The following is a 14,179-nucleotide window of genomic DNA, read 5'->3' on the forward strand; positions in this document are numbered from 1 at the left end:
AGACAAAGAGAAAGAATTGTCAAGTTCAAAGAAAAGGAAAGCCCAAAGCCTGATTGATTTGATCTATAAAGCTAAGATCACTCTCAGATATAGACAATGTATTATTTATATAGACAGTGAAAAGAATAAGCCAAATGTGCTACTTCTGGTCCTTGTCCCATACCCCACAAAAGACCACATGAAACAAAAGTTTACTGCCACACGGATTGTAGGCTATGCCCATGAATTGAGAAGCCAAATCTAGAATGTAGCTAAGTGGTTTTAAATTTTGTAGCTCTGGTATTAGGGGAGTGCAGTAGAAAGAACCCCAGAGGTGATAAGAAACATGTCTCATGACAGCCTCCAAGGAAAGTTAGGAGGGTAAGGGGGAGGGTGTGTTTTAACAGCTCCTTACAGCCCACCATCCTCTGCTGCACATGAGTTCTCCCCAGACTCAAATAAGCCATGGTTCAAGCCTTCGCCTACAAGGACACAGGCGAAGTCACTAGGATGCCACACATTGTTCTACAAGAATCAGGATTGTGAAAAAGCTTACTTTGGTGATTGAAAGTCTGTAGACTGAGAGTAAAGATCTATGATCCCTGTATCTTTCAGCTTTCATTCATTCAATAAAAAATTATTGAATAAACTTTAAAGATTTTATTTTTTTCATCTAAGAGAGAGAGTGAGGGAGAGCCCAGGCAGGGGAGGGAGGGAATGGAGGGAGAGGGAGAAGCAGACTTCCCGCCAAGCAGGAAGCCTGACTTGGGGCTTGATCCTAGGAGCCAGAGACCATGACCTGAGCCGAAGGCAGATACTTAACTGACTAAGCCACCCAGGTGCCCCATATAACTTACTGAACATATACTTTCTGCCAGGTATGGGGCTTGATACTGGAAAAACGAAAGTGAGCAAGGTATGTTACCCTTCCTCAAGAAGATAGAGGAGTGATGAGCAAGATGGCCTTGAAACTGTATCTAATAATGCCATGACAGAATTGTGTCTTGGGACCAGAGGCCCAGTACAAGTCAGTTACTTCATGGGAGAAAGGTTCATGACCAACGCAACACATGCTATATAAATTTTGAAAGGTGAATATTGTACTCTAGTTCGGAAAGGGAACTAAGAACAAAACCTCAGACAAAGGTTACCAGTAGGGGGGGAAAAGACACATTGGTATAAATCAAAGAATTTTGAGTAGTTCAATGTGACTGAAATTTCAAATGTTTGACAGGGAGGGACAGTATGGACAGAGACAACGGGGGGGGGGGCTGGGCAAAGAAGCGTAGAGCTGGTGTGCAGTCATCATAATCCTTGTATGCCAATGCTTTTTAGGCTTTTATTGGCATTCTGAAAGATACTGAATGGAGGGCTGACAGTGGCATAGTCTGCATAACATTGGTGGGGAGAATGGTTCGGAGAAGCATACCCAGGGGTCCAAAGGTAGATTAGGAAATTGTCAATGTAGCTAAAATGGAAATTCTGGGAAATCCGGTTTTTTTTTAAAGATTTTTTTTTCTTTTATTTGAGAGAGAGAATGAGAGAGAGAGAGCATGAGAGGGGGGAGGGTCAGAGGGAGAAGCAGGCTCCTCGCCGATCAGGGAGCCCGATGCGGGACTCGATCCCGGGACTCCAGGATCATGACCTGAGCTGAAGGCAGTCTCTTAACCAACTGAGCCACCCAGGCGCCCGGGAAATCCGGTTTTAAAAGAGAGGGCCAGCAAACTCAATATACACCTCAGAAAGGATCAGGTTGGAGAACATTGTTAATTCACATGGAGAAAAACACTCTTCTCTTTTTGACTCCTACAGCTTGGGACTTGTTTTAATAAAACTGCTATTGAAATTAACAATTTAATTTACTTCTCCATTTATGAGATAAGTGCTCATGTAATATAGTGCCATGGTGACACTCGTTTACTTTGGATTTAATTTACATTGACGGCCTATTTGCCTGTTTTTACGGGAACTGAATTAGGTTGTCCATGTATAACACACAGTAAGTTTAATGAGGTTCAGACCTGTCTCCCAAAGCTACCACTATGTAAAAAGTGTTTCACTTGGGAAATTAGAATCTCTGTTGCCACCTTCATTAATCTGCAGAGGGGAATTTGCTCTCTTTTGTATTACATATCTATAACAAGTGGAAACAGGATGATAAATAGTGATCTATCAGTTCCCAAAACAATTTATACTAAATCATTTATGATTGCTTCCCACGTCTAGTCACTTCACATGCCCATGCACATTAGAGTCCTTGGGGTCTTTTCTACAAATACAAAGACTTTTTGGTAACTAACACATAAACAGACATGGAGAGATAAATCCTGTAAAGTCAAGGAAAACACTTCTGCACAGTTAATTACTTGATAAAGAGAAAGCAAGCATGACCCGCAAATCTAATAAAGGAAGGTTTTTTATTAATGCTCCTGATCCTTCTATCACTTTATACATTTTAAGTCGCTCTCATATACTTTATCCTGGGGGAATCTCATGAAGGCCTTATAAGAAAGCTCAGCCAAGCCATCTCTGAGAGGTTAAGAAATTTGTCTAAGCACAGTGCCTAAAGGAATGTTCTCTCCGTGTGGATGTGTAATTGAAGAACTACACAATGAAAAAAGCGTAAGTGGCTATTCTCTTACACAGAAGTGGAAGTCTAATTATAAAGAATTATACTCCACTAAAAAGGAAAAATCCCATGGCATCTAGGTATATGAGACAGTGAGCTCTTCTTTGAACCCAGGCATATCCTACAAGCAAATGGTCTCACTTACGCAATCCAGCAGGAGACAAATGATTAATCAAGGTTGTTTGTCTGCAAAAAGGGTCTAGGAGGCAACTAAGAAAGCTGGAAGCAAGAGGCTGAAGGCAATTGGTGAAATAAGATTTGTTTGCATTTCTCTTACCCCATCTGTATTTGCCCCCGAGCTGTAGAAGGGAAAGTTTCTTCTTTGACTGAAGTCTCTCCCATTTTTTTCACAGCAGGACCAGGCTAAGGGCCATTTCAGGCAAAATGCTCGTTCACATCAAAATGAGACAATCTTTACATGCCCAATATTTAGCAAACCCAGTGCCAGATATTTTGCATGATCTGATTTATGACTCCTTTTAAAAAATGTTTTTGGCCCCGTTTTTAGGTACAAAAATGGAGATTTTTGTCAGTGACTGCTGGATGTCCAAATTCACATGCTATGAACTTCAGAAGAGAAGAGAACGGGATTCACCTTCAGACATCAAGCCCCCAAGTCTGCTATTTTTCCAGGAATGTGTCCTTCACCCCCAGTGAAAATTAAGGAAGGTGGGCATATTTGTAATGGTGAAATGTCAAGAATTAATAAGATACAGGGCTAGTTTTAGTGGGACTGAATCTCCATTTTTGTAACCAGTGATGGTTAAAATCTGTTTGCACCGATTTGGCTGGAAAGGCTAGGATGGGTGTTGGCACCCACGGGGACTTCGGTGTCCTGCCTGCATGCTTCAGACTGGTTTGCCGCTAATTGTGTTCACACAGGGAAGAAGAGCTTTCTGAGCCAATGGAAATCACACGCCACTTCTTTACATACTAGATGCGAGCTGGGATATTCCCCAGTTCTTGTCTCACAGCCACTGCCTTAGTGTCAATATCAAAAATAGGTACCAAAAATCTCCAAGGTCCAAATATTTAACTTTGTTTCAGAACTTTCAAAAAATTATATTCTCAGCTTGAATATTTTGTTGGTTCTATGGGTATTCTCTACCAGTTTATAGTCTGACTTTCCACTTTTTACAAGTTTTTGTTTTTAAGACAGTTGTCACAATCTTTGTTTTTCCTTCTTATTTATTTAATTGATTGATTAACTTTTTATTCCAGTACAGTTAACATATAGTATTATATTAGTTTCAGGTGTACAATATAGTGATTCAATGATTCTATACATTACTCTGTGCTCATCATGGTAAGTGCGCTCTTAATCCCCATCACCTATTTCACCCATCCCCCCACCCACCTGCCCTCTTGTAACCAGCAGTTTGTTCTCTGTATTTAAGAGTCTGAGTCTTTTTTGGTTTGGGGGTTTTTTGTTTTATGGGGTTTTTTTTTGGTCTCATTTTTTCTTTGTTTGCTCGTTTGTTTTGTTTCTTAAATTCTACATATGGGCCTTTCTCTGTCTGACTTATTTTACTTAGCACAATACCCTCTAGGTTCATCCATGTTGTTGCAAATGGCAAGATCTCATTCTTTTTCATGGCTGAGTAATATTTCATTGTATAGATATATACAACACCTTCTTTATCCATTCATCTATTGATGGACACTTGGGTTTCTTTCATAATATGGTTAGTGTAAATAATGCTGCAATAAATACAGGGATGCATATATCTTTTTGAATTAGAGTTCATTTTTTTGAGTGGATACCTAGTAGTGGAATTACTGGATCATACAGTAATCCTAGTTTTAATTTTTTGAGGAATTTTCATACTGTTTTCTACAGTTGCTGTACAAGTCTGCATTCCCACCAACAGTGCACAAGGGTTCCTTTTTCTCCACATCCTCACCAATGCTTATTTCTTATCTTTCTGATCTTGGCCATTCTGACAGGTGTGAGGTACATCTTATTGTTGTTTTGATTGGCAGTTTCCTGATGATGAGTGATGTTGAACATCTTTTTATGTGTCCATTAGCCATTTGTACATCTTTTTTGGAAAAATGTCTATTCAGGTCCTCTGCCCACTTTTAATCAGATTATTTATTTATTTATTTATTTTTTCGGTGTTGACTTGTATGAGTTCTTTTTATATTTTGGATATTAACCCCTTATTGGATATGTCATTTGTAAATATCTTTTCTTATTCAGTAGGGTGCCTTACTGTTTTGTGGATGGTTTCCTTCACTGTGTAAAAGCTTTTTTTATTTTAGTATAATCTTATTTTGGAACTGTTATGTGGTTTCCCCCCGCTTTCTGACAACTATAATGGTTGCATCAATTTTTCTCCTCTCCTTAGCAAAGCCTGCTGTCAATGATCAACTCAGTCACTATTTTGTCTGTTAATTATGCATAGCTAATCTCATTACCATCCTATTTCTGTACAGTACCGGAAAGGTAGTGCCAGAGTTCCACTATGAACTTTCACCCAGATCTTGCACCAGCTGATCTGAGCTGGGATTTACATTTGCCTGTCATTATCTAGAAAAGGATATAATGTCCATTTCCATCGTCCCCAAACCTGTAGTCTCCCATTGAAGTATGGGGTTTAGTAGAGATCTGTACAAAACATATTTTGGTGTAATTGAGGGAAAATTAAAAAAAAATGTTTTTCTTTATTTTAACCAAGCTTCCCAGGTATCATTCTTGATGTTTCTCCAGTGATGACCTTTGCAGCCGGAGCTCAATGCAAGTGTGTCTTTAGCCATCATTCACTCTTATTACTAGTGATGCCCCTCCTTACATGCACAATCTTGTCTTTGAAAGCACTTGTCTATTCTTTATAGCTAGTTTTTTGGATGCAAGGGATAACCAGCAATTCACAAATAGATCACATTGCTTAATACTTTGCCTCAATGCACTTGCCTGTGCCATTATCCCACTGAAGCTTCCCATGGAGAATTACCCGGGCATCTGGATCCATTCATTCCCCACACACATGTGCTGTAGACATGCCTTTCTGCTGGTTTTATCTTGGTCTCCTCCAGCACCACTGATAGGATTTCAAGTTTAAAAACTTCTCCTTAACCTTCCTCCCTACCCTGCTGATGTGACATGCGGTCTGTTGGTGCTGAATGCTGCCTGGGTGATGGTGTTAAAACAGGCTCTCACATTTCAAAATGTCACCCTGAGTAAATGGCGGCTTGAGGATTCATTAGAAGATCTTGGGATACTGGCTTGGGGTTTGTGCTTCTAACACCGTCTTCTTTTCTGTCCTTGCCAGCATTAAGATGTCCCTGCCAGCAACTGCATTGTTAAAACCCAAGCCTTTTTAGCCAAGTTCTTCCCGTAGATCAAGCCAACAGAAAACCCTGCTTCTGTTTAATTTCTGCTCAGCTCAAATTTTCTGCTGCAGTGCTGAGAGACAGGAAGCCACAGGCTTTCAAAACACTATATATATATATATATATATATATATATATATATATATATATATATGGTTACCAATCTTTGACATGCAAAACTGTTAAAAATCTCAGCACTTACACCCTGGGGAAGTGCTGCTAGACTGGAAGGCATGAAATCATTGAGAATTCACAACTCATTTCTCTGAAATGCCAAGAACAAAGCTGTTAAAGCTCAGAAAGCATAGAGACAAGACCCTCCGAGGCGAAGGGGGTCCAGGAAAGCTCAAAATGGAAGCTCAGAGAGATGAACCAGGCAGCGCCATTTCCACTTCAACCCAGGCAGAAAGAACACGCCCCATATCATGTTCTACCTCACTGCCCATGATCTGTCATCATACAGAATTGCCTGAGAGGTGCAGATTAACATCGGGTATTTAAACGTAAATATTCATTTCTGTATGTTTGTTTCATAAATCTTGAGGAGAAAAGGACACATTCTTATTGCAAAAGATGCAAAAAAAACCAATTACCAAGTACAATGAAACCAACTGAAAAGCATAACCCCCATCTCCTCATCAAGTTACAAAGTACTGAAAGTTTCCACTCATGAAACTTTTCCTTCTTGTTATTACCACCCAACTGTCTTCTCATGCAGGTCTGCTTGGAATACGGCAGTCACTTCCTAATTTCTCTTTCTCCAGTTCTTTTGGCCACCAACCCCGAAAACCGGTGGATGGTTTATCCAAATACTGCTATTATGATGCTGCTCTCTTATAAACACACTTTTTAAAAACCTTTTTAAAGATTTATTTATTTATTTGAGAGAGAGGGACAGAGAGAGTACAAGTGAGGGGAGGGGCAGAGGGAGAATGAGAGAATCTTAAGCAGACTTCTCGCTGAGCAAGGAGTCCAACGTGGGGCTTGATCCCATGGCCCATGAGATCATGACCTGAGCTGAAACCAAGAGTCCGATGCCTTAACTGAGTGAGCCACCCAGCTGCCCCTATAAACACACTTTAGATTATTTCCCTGTTTTTAGGGATAATATCTAGAGTTCAGTTTTAAAAATTTCTACTTTCACAACTGCCACTTATTTTTTAGTAGCATCATTTAAAATTGTATATCTATTGTTTCCTCTTTTCTTTACATAGTTGTTTCTGTACCTCACCTTTCCTCCTCTACTGTTAGTTTCTTCCCTTTCTGAACTGTTTCACTTTCCATTTTTATCTCCATTAAATTATGCAACCTTAAACAACAAAGGCTGAATTAAAACCATAATGAGATATCAACACATCAGCACTAGAAAGCTAAAATTAAATAAACTGAACATACTGTGTATTGGCTAGAATGTAGCACAAGCTAAACTTTCATACTCTGCAGGTAGATGTAAAATGTAAAATAATACAACCACTTTGGAACATGGTGAAGAAGTTTCTTAAAAAATTAAACACCCATCTTTCTTAAAATCCAGCCATTGCACTTCTAAGTATTTACCCAAGAAAAATGAAATGAAATGTTTACGCAAACAGTCGTATGTGAAAGGTTACGCCAGCTTTAATTGTAGTAGCCCTGAACTGGAAACAACCCAAATATCTATCCATAGATAAATGGATCAACAGATGTTGATATATCCACAGCAGTATGAATATTATGAATGAACTACAAGTGCACATGAAACCATGGATGAATCTCAAAATAATTATATCATAAGAAAGAAGTCAATCCTACCAAAATGTTTATACTCTATAATTCTATTTATATAAATTATTAGAAAATTAAAACAAACCTATATTGAGAGAAAGATCGGTATTGCCTGGACAATGGGGGCTAGAAATTGATGGGGAGGGACTGAAGGGAAAAATTCCAAAAGGAGTCAAGGAAACTGGGGGGGTAAATATGTATGTTTACTATCTTTATTGCAGTTATGGTTTTATGGGTACTCAGGTACGTCAAAACTCATTGTTTAACTCATATATTTAAATACGTGTGATTTAGTATAAGTTGAAAACATCAGTTAAAAATTAACACTAGGAACAATCATCTTATTTATAACTCAGAGACTTTATTGGTCTAATGAATAGAAGACCAGAGAGAGAATAAGACACAGAGTTAGGACAACCCATCAAGTAAGTTTGACATTTTAAGCTCATGAACCTATGAAAGCTGAGGGTCCACACCTGGGGAATCTCTCCTAATGAGCGGGACCTAGGAAACAAACTAGATGGGATGACATGTAGCTGGAACTAGGGACCAGCACAGAAGGGTTTTAGGGTCTTTGGCTAACAGTGAGTGCTAGAAAAGAGATGAGTCCTGACCGCAGGGACAGAGAATGGTTGCAGAGATAGTCGCAAGCCAGACTTAGAGGCAAGTGGTGCTGGACCAATCAGCAGTCAGTCTTGTAGGACCGTGATAGTGCACTGGGCCACTGCATAAGCTGCTTCTAGGCTGTTTTATCCAATTTATCCAATACCACAGAACCTTATAAAGCCTTACAGTTATTTCATGACAGGAGCTTGTCCTTATCATCTTGGACAGGAGGCTTATTGACAGGCAATATTTTAGAAAATGGACCACTTATTGCCCCCTCAAACCTTTGAGGGGCTTCTCTTGTCATCATTTACATGTGGTTACTATTAATAGCCTAAAAGCTAAGCTATCAGACAGCAAACCTGGAAAGGCTTAAAGGTGTGGGGATGTATAGGCAAACTTGAGGTCTTGTGGGTACTTTCCTTCCACATACCCCACAAATCTGCCTGTACAAATCCTGTACACTTAAAATTCTACCTCCATCATGAAGCTTTTCTGGACCAATCTTCTGTGGCATTTTCCATGTATTATTGCATTGTGTTTTGAGCCTATTAATCTCTATCATAAACCTTGAAAATTATTTCTTCCTCCTTTGAACTCCCCAAACTTACATTATCCATATTATTCATATGTTACTTCATTATATTTGTCTTATTGTGCTGTTTAGATGGGAAGACTGTACCTTTGTTGACAACCAGGCAAGTGGACTGTAAATTTGAATGAGGCAGGAATTGTAACATTACAGGATACATATCCCCAAATGCATATTGTAGCATGGACTCACATGTTATTCTTTGTTACTAGGATGAGATGAAAAAAAAAAAGGAGAAAATAGTGGGATAACAGAGGAAATACAAAGAGAGAAAGTTAATAGCTGGTACTGATTACACACAATTTTTAAAGTTCCATTTGTTCTTCCAAGATTTCTTAATTAGATCTTGACATTGTCTAGGCTTTCTATTTCAACCATACAATCATTAAGTCTATCAGTAAACAAAAATGTGTTAGTTGAATGAAATCTATTATATATTTGATATGTGCTGAACCACAATTCTGAATATCTTTGTAATCTCTTAACCTGAAAAATATCAAAGGGGACTTTTCCTTTCTGAACTGTTTCCTTCTGTAATACCCCAACTCCACATGGGGAAGAAAAAAGCTGCTTATCTATTTTTATCTTCCTTCCTTCCTATTGTCTGCTTGCCTAACTTCTGTTTTCTTTCTTCCCTTCCCTCTTCCCTCTCTGCATCCCTATTTCCTTCCTTTCTTTCCTCCATTTTTTTCTTTCATCCATGTTATGGGTTGACTTTTGTCTCTCCAAAAATATATCTTAAATTCCTAACCTACCATACCTCAGAATGGGGCCTATTTGGAAAAAGGTCATTGCACATGCAACTGGTCAAGATGAGGTCAGATTGAAGTAAGGTGAACCTCTAATCCAATATGACTGGTGTCCTTATAGGAAGAAAAGGCAGAGACACAGAGGGATGGTGGCCATGGGAAGACCAAGGCAGAGATTTCCCATGGCCAAGATTGGAGTGATGTTACCACAGCCAAGAAATGTCAGGGCCACCAGAAACTAGAAGAGGCACAGAGGGTTCCTCCTCTAGAGGCTTTGGGGAGAGCACAGCCCTGCTAACACCTTGATTTCAAACTTCTAGCTCCAGAACTGTGAGAGAATAAAAATTTGTTGTTTTAAGCCACCCAGTTTGTGGTGCTTTGTTAGTTAGGGTAGCCCTAGGAGACTAATACAATCCATTCTAAATGTCTACATTTTTATCTTCCTTGTTTCCCCTTCTCTTTCTCCTCCACCATTTTTTTTTTTTACCCCTCCCTAGTTTAATTCTGTTGTGTTCTGTGCAACTTTCCAACTTCTCAATTCATTTTTTTTTAAGATTTTATTTATTTATTTGAGAGAAAGAATGAGAGAGAGAGAGCACATGAGAGGGGGGAGGGTCAGAGGGAGAAGCAGGCTCCCTGTGGAGAAGGGAGCCCGATGCGGGACTCGATCCCGGGACTCCAGGATCATGACCTGAGCCGAAGGCAGTCGCTTAACCAACTGAGCCACCCAGGCGCCCTCAATTCATTTTTTTGACAGTAAAATTATTTGGAAATAAGGTTGCTTTCTAGGAACTAGATTAAGAAACCAACCCATGGCAGAATGGAATAGAGAAATGCAAGTCACCCACTTTCTGGGAACAGAATAGCTCCTGTAACTCCATGACTTGATGGCTTAATAGTGTTGTACCATATGCATTTCACTTCTAAATATAGTTACAAATGGGAGAGGAAGACATAGAGAAAATGAGTGGTCCAGGAATCAGCTCCAGACCCTCTCTGCTATACCCTAGGAGCCCTGAAGAATATTATCTAAGACGATCACCTATGGATAAGAGAGCCTCTGTGAAAGTCTGGGTTTGTGGTAGGTAAGTTCTAGCACACTATTAGAACAACAACAAAAAAATGAGTTTTAATGTTGAAGAGGTTAAGAAGAATAATTTCACTTTACCTGTTCTACCCACTCCTCTTCCAAGGTAGCATTGCTCAGTGCCAAGAGAGACTTTCTCTGCCTGTGATTTCTCCTATCAGAAAAATGAGAGGGGCACCTGGGTGGCTCAGTTGTTAGGCGTCTGCCTTTGGCTCGGGTCATGATCCCAGGGTGCTGGGATCGAGCCCTGCATTGGGCTCCCTGCTCCACGGGAAGCCTGCTTCTCCCTTTCCCACTCCCCCTGCTTGTGTTCCCTCTCTTGCTGTGTCTCTCTGTCAAATAAATAAAATCTTAAAAAAAAGAAAAGAAAAAGAAAAATGAGAGCATATGACTGAACTCTTGGCTTGCCCAGCTGTGCAGAACACTACCAAAGAGGTCCATTGATCTCTTTTATCATCTTGGGTTGTAAGCTGAATGACTAGAAGGTAGGAAGAGGCTGGGAGAGTGGCAGATAGAACTCTTGGAGGGTATTAAAGAGATGTGGACCCTACTAACTGCTTCACAGCCTCCATGAAGAAGCCCACCCATGAGCATCTGGGGTTGCCTTGCCCATAAATCCCCTCAACTGGTCCATAGGCACTTCCACTGCTCTACACACCTCACCCTCCTCCACCCTATGGCTGGTTTCCTGTACATGCTCCCAATGACACTGAGAATGAGCTTTGCAGACAGCTAGAGAACATGTGTGGAAAACTGGCCCAAAGCAGTGGGCCAGGGAAAGACCACAAACTTGAATTTTAGCTCCCCTTGTAGGAAAGCAAAAAAAGGAAGCTGTCCATACATGGCCTGGTGCACAGCAATATTAAGAGAAGGCATATAAGCTTAATAATTCTGCCATCAGAGAAAGCAAGAAGTGTGGAGGAGGTATGGCATAAAAGGTCTGAGAAAGCCTCAGAATCTCTGGCAAGGCTAGAAGTGAGTTAGTAAAAACTGGAGGAGGTAACTGCTACTTCAAATGGGAAGACAGCAAGGCAAAACTTCAAGGAACATGGAAAATCAAGGAAACCTAAAAATACCAAAGGATCACAATAATATCCCAGCAACCAGTCCCACAAAGACATGGAGATCTGTGATTTATCCAATAAAGAGTCAAAATAGCCATCTTAAAGAAGCCCAATGAGGTACAGGAAGACACACAAAGACAATTCAATGAAATTGGGAAAATAATACGTGAACAAAATGAGAAGTCTAACAAAGAGATACAAATCACAAAAAAGAACCAAATGGAAATTCTGGAGCTGAAGAATACAATGAATGGACTAAAAAATACAATAGGAGCATCAACAACAGAATGAATCAAGCAGGAAAAGCAATCTGTGAATTAGAAGGCAGGACATCTGAAATAATCTAGTCAGAGAAGAACAAAGAAAAAGAATGTAAAAGAGTGAAGAAAGCCTACACAATCTACAAAATACCATCAAAAGAAACAATCTGCACATTATAGGAGTCCCAGGTGGAGAACAGAGCGAGAAAGGGGGTAGAAAGCTTATTTAAAGAAATCATGACTCAGAACTTCCCCAATCTAGGGACAGAATAGACGTCCAAGTTCATGACACTCATATTCAATAACCAAATGCAACTTAAAGAGATCTTCCCCAAGACATGTTATAATAAAACTGGCAAAAGTTAAAGACTAAGAAAGAATCTTAAAAGTAACAAGAGAGAAGAAGCTTGTAATTTACCAGAGAACCCCCAAAAGGCCATCAGCAGATTCCTCAGCAGAAACCTTACATGCCAGGAGAGAGTAAGATCATCTATCCAAACTGTTCCAAATAATCTATGTGGCAAAGTTGCCCTTGAGAACAACTCCATGGTCAGACTCCATGTAGGCCACTGTAATTTATGCTGGAGTTATAGTAGACATTTGGGATCTGACTTTTTTCCCTTGGACTCTCTCTGGTTTCATTTCCTTTGCAAAGACAAGGCATAGTCTGGAGTAGAAGTTGGAGGGAAGTGGTGAAATAGAGCAATTCCTGTGGTCTGATTTGATCTTAGCTTACTTCAGTTGAATGAGGCTTGGACAAAGAAGACCTCCATGTTGTTCTGACCAGCTAGAATTCTTCATCTGCATTTGGAACCATCGTCCAGCTAATGAGCAAACTTCACTGTAGTTTGCCTTGTGTGACTTATTTTCTTCATATATCTATAATGGGGATTCTACACCAAAATGTGATTGTGGGAAAGATTAAGGATTTTGGGGCCCATGGCTAATAAATAATCATAATTGTACCTTAATGCCATGTAAATTTGAGGTGAGGGTTTAGCCAGTAGAATTTTAAGCAATCCTGCCTTATTGGAAAAGCCTTCCTTATTTTGGCGAGGGAATTGCCTGAAATTTTGGGCTACTCTACTTCAAATTGCGATATCATCACTGTTTTGAAATATGTGCATCAGGACTTTTTATCTTTTTATTACTAAGATACTTTTCGTGAAGGTATTACCTAGTTCCCAATGTAAATCTGCATAGCAGGGAGTGACCATGCTGGCTGCATAAGTCATAGAGTTCTGTGACAGCTATCTTTCATTTTAAATCTGGGGGAACTCTGTTTATGATTTGGCCTCTGACTCAGCTTGATGACAGGCAGGTAAAGAGTGAAATGATCATGGGTTTGCAAGTATTCTAGCTCAGGTCTATTCTAGCTTCAAGTGTGCCCCTTTGGCATCTTTAGATTTAAAGGACTTTTGTCTGGGGCGCCAGGGTGACTCAGTTGGTTAAACAACTGCCTTCAGCTCAGGTCATGATCCCGGAGTTCCAGAATCCTGGGATAGAGTCCCACTTCAGGCTCCCCACTCAGCGGGGAATCTGCTTCTGCCTCTGACCCTCTCCCCTCTCATGCTCTCTCACTCTCTCTCAAATAAATAAGTAAAATCTTAAAAAAAATAAAGGACTGTGTCTGATTTCAACCAGGAAGTGTCACAATCCTTTTCTGGAAAAAGCACAATCTCCAGATGAGAGACGAGTCCACAATACAATCTAACCACACTGGTGCGCCCCCCCAGTATGATGGAAGGATCCCGCGTAGTGTGAGAATGTTTAAAATTAAAGCATTAATATTACCTGTAGTTGTTTATTTTCAACAGCTCTGACATCTGATTAAAGAGGAGAAAACAGAAACATAAGCAATACTTCCAGTAATTCAACAATTGTCATTCCTTTTTCACACTGATGCGACTTTGCAATTCAGAAATTTTATTTTGTCTTAAATAAAAGAATCAATATCATCGGCAGATGGTGGTTAATAGGGTGAATTATATTCAGAGAGAAGATTTAATCCTTTATGTCATTTAATTTAAAAATTACTTTATGTAACAAGACCACTATTTTACCAATATATTAGCCATTTCCTAAACAATTTTCAAGCAGGGAAATAGTCATA

This window comes from Mirounga leonina, unplaced genomic scaffold (assembly GCF_011800145.1).
Source record: "Mirounga leonina isolate KUSES-001 unplaced genomic scaffold, KU_Mleo_1.0 Mir_151, whole genome shotgun sequence".
In the NCBI taxonomy this organism is placed as follows: Eukaryota; Metazoa; Chordata; class Mammalia; order Carnivora; family Phocidae; genus Mirounga; species Mirounga leonina.